Raw genomic sequence first — 9,595 nt, 5'->3', positions numbered from 1 at the left:
TTTTTGAAGATATTTTATTCCAGATTTGGTATTTTGATTTTATTTTGTATTTTAATTTAATTTTGATTTGCTTTTGTAGAGAAACAGTTGAAGAGATGAAAATAATAATATATCAATCAATTAGAATTCTCAAGCAAGAGAAGAATGAGATTTTGGACCAATGAAAATTGATTGAACAGAACTACTCTTCAACAACTTTCTTATTGAGAAATCTTTTTGTAAAAAATTATAAATAGCAGATTGTAGAATGTATTAGAGGCTTCTCTGTTCCGCAATTTTAGAATTCCTAAAAGCGTTATAGTAATGAGGATTTAGAGCTATAGGTGAGAGGAATCCTGGGGGAAGAAGCCTCTGTATTGCAGTGTTTTCATCTATTTGTGGAGAAACTATTATTTAATATGTACTACTGTTGTAAGGAGGAGGCTATTTCTGCAAGCAGAGATCGATTGCAGGCCCATAGGATTGTGCACTACTGTCATGCTATGAGGGTTTGTAATTTGTTTTCATTTATTAATAAAGGTTTATTTCAGTTAATGATGTTTAGCACTATTGTTTACAGAATTTAATTAAAATGAATTTTTATTTCGGTCTTTCAATTTATATTTCAAATGTATGAGTTAATAATCAAATTCACACATTATTGTTGAATCATGAGCATTAATTCATTTAAAATTATTCTTAGACTATTCTATAGTCTTAATTTTAGATATAATAAGAAAACTGACATTTGTATAGGAACAAATACTTATAATCTTAGACCGGCGAGTTATCTTATGATTTAGGATAATAATTGTTTGCTTGCATACATGATGTCTTATTTGAACTAATTCAGTATTTCATCATGAATCTTTGTAGTTATTATGCATATGGTAAATAAGGAATTGGATATATTTTCAATAAGCTCTTATATAACTATTTACTAAGTGTTTAATTTTTAGTATTTATGTTAATAAGGAATCAGATCTTGTGAGCTATCTCCTCGATCTAATTCCTCCATCTTAATTACAATTCTTTAAATCTTCTTTTCCCTGTTAAGTTAATTGGCTCTCGATTGAGAGAAGGATTTCCCTTTCCTTCAATCGAGATAAGTTAGATTAATTGCATCTTAGATTAGATATTGCATGTGTTATCATACCTTTGGCATTCTAGAAGTCCTCTTTTTAAGAGGCAAAACTTTAGAGTAGTTTGGTCGTTCCGTTAAAACAGCTTAAGGGTTGTTCTCTTGCCTGATCAGTAAGAAGAATCGATCTGATGTCTCCACCTATAGGTAACTAAAAGCACATCCTAAACTGGTAGAAACAGGGAAAAGGTAACTAGACCTAGTTTAACTAGTCGGAACCACCATTTCAACGGAAAAGAAGTAGATTTAATGTCCGGACCGGGTGGTCTCCCTTATAGCGTTGTAGGCAGAGAATTTCAAGCCCTCAACATTTTTGGCGCTAGAAGGAAGGCCTGAAACTTGTTGTCTATTGGAGTCTTTGTATTCTAACATTTTATTTTTATTACAATGACTCCCCTTAAACTTCCAATTTGGAGTTGTATTTCTGGAAATGCATCTGCTAATATTCCACCAGAAGTTGTAAGACTCTTGTCTTAGGTAAATTTTAATGGTAAGAGGAATTCTTCTGCTTTTGATCATGCCTTTTATTTTATTCAAAAAAAAATCAAAATTTGATTTTCAAGGAATTGATGAAGGTATTTTATATAGGATTTTTACTCTTACATTCACGGCAAAGGATAGAAGAAAGTGTAAATTGCTTCCAGTTGCCTCAATTCACAGCTGGGATCAGTTTATTACAATGTTCCTTTGTAAATTTGATGGCTATGACTACGAACAAGTATGTGATGAAATTGAAGATCTACGAAGGTTTGAAAATGAGTCTTTGATTGATTTTACCATCAGATTTCATTTAAATTGTTTGAAATTTACAATTGAAGATAAACCTTCAAAAGAGAAATTATTAGATTGGTTTGAACATATTTTCTCTCTTCCTCCCATTCATAATCCATGTGAAATTATTTCAAGCTTTTTTCAATCTCCTTCCAATTTTATTAACATAATTGTGAATTCCAATATGGAGGTGCAAACAAATGATGATGAAGTGGCCTCTATTATGTACAATCAATTCCTTCATTTAGTGCACACTTCCTACAGTATTGATAGTGATCAAGATGCACCTTCACATGTCAGTGAATCTCAATCACAAAGCTTGGAAAATTTTACTATTCAAATGCAAAAAGATATTAGCAGTAATCTTGGAGAAAAGGTTGCCTTGAAATATGAAAATTATTGTGCATTAAATTCAGAAAATCAAATCATAGATCAGCAAGTACAAGAAGGAATTCAAACTTCCATTAATATGCAGCCTGTTGTACAAATTTATGAATACTTTCATGATGATCAAATGTCAAATTTAGGGTAGCCAAACAATATTCTTCAAGAAAACATAGTCAATCAATTGAATGATAAAAAATCTGAAATTAGTAATGATGAAAATACAAACAAAGAATATTGTAGATTCATTTCTTCAGATTCACATTTTTCCCTTTATCTCAATATTTTTGTTGATAATAATTTACCTTCTCATTGCATGAATATTATTCTAGAAAGCAGTGAGACTGATTCAAATAAACTCCCTATTAGTTTTTATCAGGATAAAGAATTATTAATTGATCATTCTTCCAAAATTAATAAAGTTGGGCTTAATCTTTCTTCTTGTTTTGATTTGTCATGTGGGAATGAAGAAAATTTCAATGAAATTCATGAAGTCATTTATGATAATAATTCTGATATTGAGAAAATTGAAACATCTTCTACGCAATTAAATTCCCATAATCAGAGAGAAATCATATGCGGGAAAGAAGAACATTCTAACTCAGAAGTTGTTCCAACCAATTCTCATTCTCAAGTTAAAAATGATCTTCATGATTTCAAAATTCAACAATCTTTTCCAATTTATAATTTATATGATCATCAAGATCTTACACTTGTTCTTGGTTCAGAATCATTTCCTCTTCCACAAGTCAATGTCAATCATCCTTCTTATTTTCTAGCTAATGATTGTGAAGGATAAATTTTTCTAAATCAATTCCAGTTGTGCCAATAATGTAAATTTTAATTTAATTTTATTGTTGTTCATTCAGTTATTTTGTTTATTTTCATATTTGTTTTTTGTTTTCAGGGTTTGATTTTTAGATACTTTGTGCTGGCATATTGAGCAGCTCAATATTGAACAGTGAATTGATGCATCGTCTGAATTGGAAAATGAAACTTCAAATTATAATCATGAACATCAAGTTCTATTTCTCTTCCAATTCCAATTGATGTTCATTTCTTATCAATTGCTTCTTTCTTCTCAAAAGCAGTGCCAACAAGAGAGTTCATTTTCACAATATGACTAGCAATCTAATTCGATTAATAATCTTTCATTGAGTCTATCAAACTTCCATCCATATTTCATAGACCCATTTGAAAGACATTTGGAAAGTGTTCCTACATAGAAGATTGTTAATAATCTAACATATATATATAAGACTAACATATCCATGTAGGCCATTGTATCTAAAATCTCATTTCCACAATCTAGCATGTTATCTTCTCTTTTGAACATCTTCCAATCATTATTGAAAACCCATCCAAATTTCTATGATCCAATTTAAATTCAGTTGGAAACAACATTTCAAGAGAATGTAATCGTAAATAAACTGTTTTCTTTAAATATATTAACAATAAGTGTATATTCTGCATTCAAATTTAGTTTTCTTAGTTTAATTTTATTTGTATTCTTGTTACTAATGTTTGACCTATACATACATGCAGGAATTAAGATGAGAGAGAGGTTACATTGGAAGTATGATTGTACCTAATCATGTTTCCTTCATTAATTTAGTAATAGGAATAGATTATTTATATTTAGGTTCCATTTATGTTTGCATTTATTTCATTATTGCAGATTTTCAATAAGAAAGTAATGAATCCAAGTTTCTGGCATCCCATTTTCATTTTTTGGAAAAGTGACTTAGAACATATCAAAAGCTTATGAACCATTTGATTGTCTTTTTTTTGCAAAACTCTATCACATTAACAAAAATGTTTGAAATCATGTATGAAGAAATTCCAAAGAATTGCTATGGCTTGATAATCTTTGATTCACAAGTACTTCTAAAAAGCTCATAAGTCACCACTCTTATCCCCTGATGTAAATTTGAAGTGGATGCAATCTAAAAGTTCATTACTTAGCATTTTAAATTGGATAAAATATGATCTTGAACATATGAAAATTTTGAGAAATACATGGGAGAACTTGAAGATTCATGAGGTAAACCTACAGTGAATATTCTTCCAGGTATGCATTTTATAGGTTCATATTCATCTATTGTTAGTTTTTCACTTTTTCATAGTTTATTGCTTATTCTTGTATGTTTCTTGTTACAAGTTTTCATTCATTTGATTTTTTAGACTTGAGATAAGTAAGCAGCCAACTATTTTTTCAAATCTGCAACATGTTCAGGGAAGTATTATTTGTTTTTCATCACAATTTGAGCATTCTTTAATTTTTCTTTCATTCATTAAAACCCCAATATACCTTTAATGCATTATCAGAAGATTTATATCGAAACATCATAATATCGTAACTCCCCTCATTCGAAAGCTCCAATAAAATGATTCTTCGATCCAATATTTCTAATAATTAATATAACTATTAAAAGGAGTTTTTTTAAAAAAGTGAAATTAAACTGGGCGCTTCATTTTAATTAAATACTTTAAGAGTTGTCAGCCCCACAAGATTTCCATTTCGCATATCATAATTTCCAAACATCAGATTTTTTAATGTGAACCTCATCTCAATCAGTCAATCTCTGATATCCCAAGCAGCCGATCTCTGATATCCCTTCTCACTTATGTTTTTATTCGTTGTATATTAAAAGCCTATTGGAAGGTAATAACATTGCATCTTTCAAAAGAACAATCATAAGTTTTATCTAATATTTTTCTCCGATAAACGCTCATTTCTCCGATAAACGCTCAGAATTTATGTTTTTCTTAGTTATATGAGTAAATAATCATATTATGTCTCTCATCGGTGTAGCTAGAATGAAATGCTTACACTCATTATTGCTCTAATTTTCTACAAACCGAGGAAATTTTCGCATAAAATGTTTGCAGTGAATGATCTTATCCATGGTTTTTCTATGTATGTTCCAAATCTTACAACTTTCCAAGTTGAGATAAACCATTGCATCACACTCATTCATATTGTTCCCTTTAGTGATATTCCTTTCTTGTGAAGGGACTGGGATCCTCTAAATTAGTGAAATTTGGAATCCTAATCCTCTGCTTTTCATTTTTTGATATTTTCCTCAGAATTTCAAATTCACTGACTGATCAGACTCTTGGGTTGGTATTATATCGGAAGCATTTAAAACAAATTCTAAGATGTACTTCTCTGAGCTTCACAATTCCTTTTCTTCCACTATCATATCCATTACATTTAACAAAGGAAAAAGCCTATGTCGGTCCCACCAATGAGCCACGTCATCTATCACATTCTCAATATTGCAAGAATAATTTTGGTGTTTCCTTTTTATTAACAGCTTTGATCTCTCGATATGATTATTCTCCAATATTGCAATCACTCCATCACAGTTTTCCATCACATATGCTCATGTCACAACTCCGCTATCACAATACTTGTATCGCATCACGAAACTCAAATGAAGCCTTGCCTTAAGATCCTCTGATGCAACAGGCTCCGATATATGCCTCTTTACCATTGTTTTTTAACTATTATATAACATTCAATCGCATATCGACAAAGGTGAATCTCTCATCTTGAAAGTTATGCATGGCAAAGAAACTTGCGATGCAAAACATCTGAGGCGCTGACGTATATAAAAGACTTTAAGGCACTCTTGAGGAGCCACTATGCTAATATAGAAATTGATAAGAAATTTGGAACATGTAAAGGTAATGAATCATGGTTAATTCATATTTGAATTCTATTTTATTTGAATTTTTGAAATCCTCTTCATATACATAATTGCTACATTTAGGATTTTGATTAAATTTCAATACTTCGGGACTGATATAAATTCAAAATGGAAAAAGAAAAGAGAACATTCATCGTTGCGATTCTTAAGGAAGCATATCTTAATTTTTGATTTTTATGGATTTGATTTACTTCTGATTCCTTGAACATGAAACATTGTTTTCTTCTAGTTTACTGCTTGCTTTAGTTTAGAATTAATAAATGATGATTTTGGGTCAATAAGATTTCAGTCAATTCAACTTTTTCATGCTTATAATTCTAAAGGAAGAAGTTATCTTTTGTTGGATAAAATTATATCTCTCAAGTAAAATTAAATTAAATTCTCCAATAGTAAGTTTCATACGTCCACTATCATTCATTTTCTTACTTTTGTTTTTAGTTTTGGTTGATCTTAAACTTTGTTTTTGTGTGTCTTCATGAACCTTTCCCACCTCTACTAGATTAATTTTTAAGTTCATTCTCTTTTGTTCAATTTTATTTGAGATTCTTGAAAGAAGCAGTAATGATCCTCATTAAATCAATTAAACTGGGAAGTTTTTGAACCTTTAGTTTGTTTCTTGAGTGGTAATTTTGTCAGAAAATGGCTAAAATGCTTTTACGCAGATTTTACTTTGAAACAAAAAAGTTTGCAGTAGAGAGAAACTTCTCATTTAGCATATTATCTATCATCATTGTTATTCACCCTCTACATTTTGAAAGCCTCATTTCTTATAACTCTGCAAGATAAAAAATAAAATAAATAAAATCAAAAAAATCTCAACATAGGAAGGAACATACATATGCTTATTTTCTTTTATCTCTTTTGTTGAGACATTTGTATAAGTAGTCTTGTTGGAGTTTATCTTTTAAATTTGGATTTTTCTTTCACCTTTCATCTTCTTCATTTTTATTTTTGTTTGTTGATTTCTTTTCTTACTTTAGTTTAGAGTTCTTTTCCTTTTACTTTCAATTATGGTTTGATTTTGGTGACTCTGCCATGATTTATGTGAAAGGCCTTTTCCTCACCCTACAGTGGTTGGCATACATGGGAAATATTTTAATTCTATCTATTTCAGTGAATTTCATTTATCATTAAAGGCATATCCTTATGGAACCATAAGACCATCTTGATTTAAATTTTTTTATGGAGGAACGCACATCTTTTCTAAGTGATTGAGTTTACGTTTTCAAGGAAAGAACTGATTTGGATTTAATACAATGAATCCCTCCCACCCCTCCACATCATAAAACCTCTGATTGATAGTTGCGGGAAAATTATCTGGAGTCAAAATAATGGAAGTATTATGTCCATTAAACATAAATCTCTTTTACCATCCCACCTCTTTCACTCAAATACATCATAAACTAAAATTTTGCAAATGCGCTTATCAAAAGAGTGATTAAAAGAGGAAGCATGGGAAATACAAGTAAACCCAGTCGGGGCTATGGATGCTCGCTGGCAGCAGGGCTACACATGCATGGAATAAAAAACAACTTCGTCAGGGTATTTTTCAAGCTCGCTGGCAATGAAGCAATGTCAAAGACCATTCATAAAATGGATATATGCTTTATCAAAAACCTCTTGTTTGTACCTTCTTCTATTTTCATATGAGATAATTTTAAAATAAATTTTCCCAAATTTGGATTCATGACTTTTACTCGAGTCTTCTTTGAGTACTTATCTTTACAAACTCATATTGCTTAATCTATTTACGTGGAACCCATGGAAACATTTTACTTTTAGACGATTCCGTGATTTCCATTATTTTTAACCTTTGGGTAAATAAAAGTGCATTATCTTCAACTAGATATAACTAATTCTTCTCAGTGTGTCGCCATTGTTGTAGCAAAAACCCAACACCCCCCATTTTTCATTCATTTACTTCGAAAATAGGGACCCTTTCTATTAGTTTTTGGATAAAACCCTTCTTATGATTTTCATTTAGGTTAATTGTCTTACAATTTTGCATTTTTTTTATTTTCATCGAAATTATATTTTAATTATTTCATCGAATTCGAATTTTCATTACCTTTCCATTAATACTTGTTTCGTCTCATTTGGTTATCAGGTTTTCCAATGGCACTCCTTTGAAGTTTGATCATTTTGTCGCCTGAGTTAAATTTACATACAAAATGTATAATATTTTAACTTTTGCAATTAAAATAGTCATTCATTGTAAATATTAACTCTTAGTGAAATTTTATTATTTTTTTCATTTTTCACTAACAGTCCTACCAAATGACCCATAAATTGTAGAACAATTAAAAACGCATTTTCGAGATCTCGGTAATTTACTCCAATTTCTTATTTTAAAACAAATTGTGAAACCCGAAATCTCAAAATTACAAACGGTTATAGTTCATTTTGTAGTATTTTTAATTCCATGTGGGCCTCACTCCACATAACCTTCTTCCTTCCGAAGTACCAATTTAAAAAATGTGAATTGAAAAATGTGATCTAAAAATTGCAATACAATATTGCGATATCACATATCACAAAATCTTTAAGCACCTCATTTAAAAATTCGTGATTTGTGATTTTAGTTTTTATGCGATGAGGTTTTTTTGTTTAACTTAAGATTTCAAATTGACCTACTTATGACTCTAGTGCCCGCACCTCCATGACCTCACCCTCCTTATCACTCCAATGCTCTTCACTAATTCTTCCTCCCTCCTCCATAAGTCTCCCACTTACGGCACATAAAAGGCCATGGTTCATATGTTAGTTAGAGATTATATTTTATGTTTTTAAATAAAATTAAAATTATATTATTATAATTATATTATAATATTAATATTAATATAATTTAAATTATAATATTAATATAATATAATAATATTTTAATTACACGGAAGAGAATTAGAACTATGCTTTATGGGTTTTGAACGTGAGTCTGTCGACGTTGAACTAGCACCAAAAAACCTTCTCGCTTATTGGGGTCATGATGTGTCCGAGAAAAATCTGCAACATTTCTTTCCAAATAGCGCAGCGAACTCACGATTGCTTGACGAGGCGGTGGGAGGAGGGGGTTTGATAAACGATGCGTCATTGTTGGAGGAGACGCTCCAAAGCACCTGGAGTGGAGGTTGGAGAAGTGGACTGCAGTGGATTCAGGCACCTGTGCACAGTGACTTCATCGGGGAGAACCTGGGTTTTCAGTACCAAGAGGCTCAGCAGTGTTTTCCCTCTGCAAATCAAGATATTCCACTTTTCCCTCCTATAATTGGTGTTCTTGACGACGTTGTTAGTAGTTTTGGATTTCCAGGGTTAGTGGGGTTAAAAACTCTTGGGGAAGGGCCTAACAGAGGAAGAGGCTCTGTTGGCGGGAAGGGAAGGGGCGACTCTCCGAATTTCCTGACCCCTATGCTGAGCCAAGGGTACCTTTCATCTTGGCTGCCTTTGGCCAGAGCCCATCATTTTTTGGGGTCATTTTGCGCTCAAGAAAGGGTATCTGTAAAAAACCCTATTTTGGAAGGGTTGCTCCATAGCCAGTCGAGGGTTTCATCCAACGAAGAGGTAGGAGGGGAGCCGAAAGGATCTAGAGAGGAGGGTCAAGTGCGAGGAC

This window comes from Pinus tabuliformis, chromosome 8 (assembly GCF_031772625.1).
Source record: "Pinus tabuliformis cultivar Carrire ecotype Pingquan chromosome 8, CPIR1, whole genome shotgun sequence".
NCBI lineage: Eukaryota > Viridiplantae > Streptophyta > Pinopsida > Pinales > Pinaceae > Pinus > Pinus tabuliformis.
The sequence above is the reverse complement of the archived record's forward strand: the minus strand, read 5'-3'. Positions refer to the sequence as shown.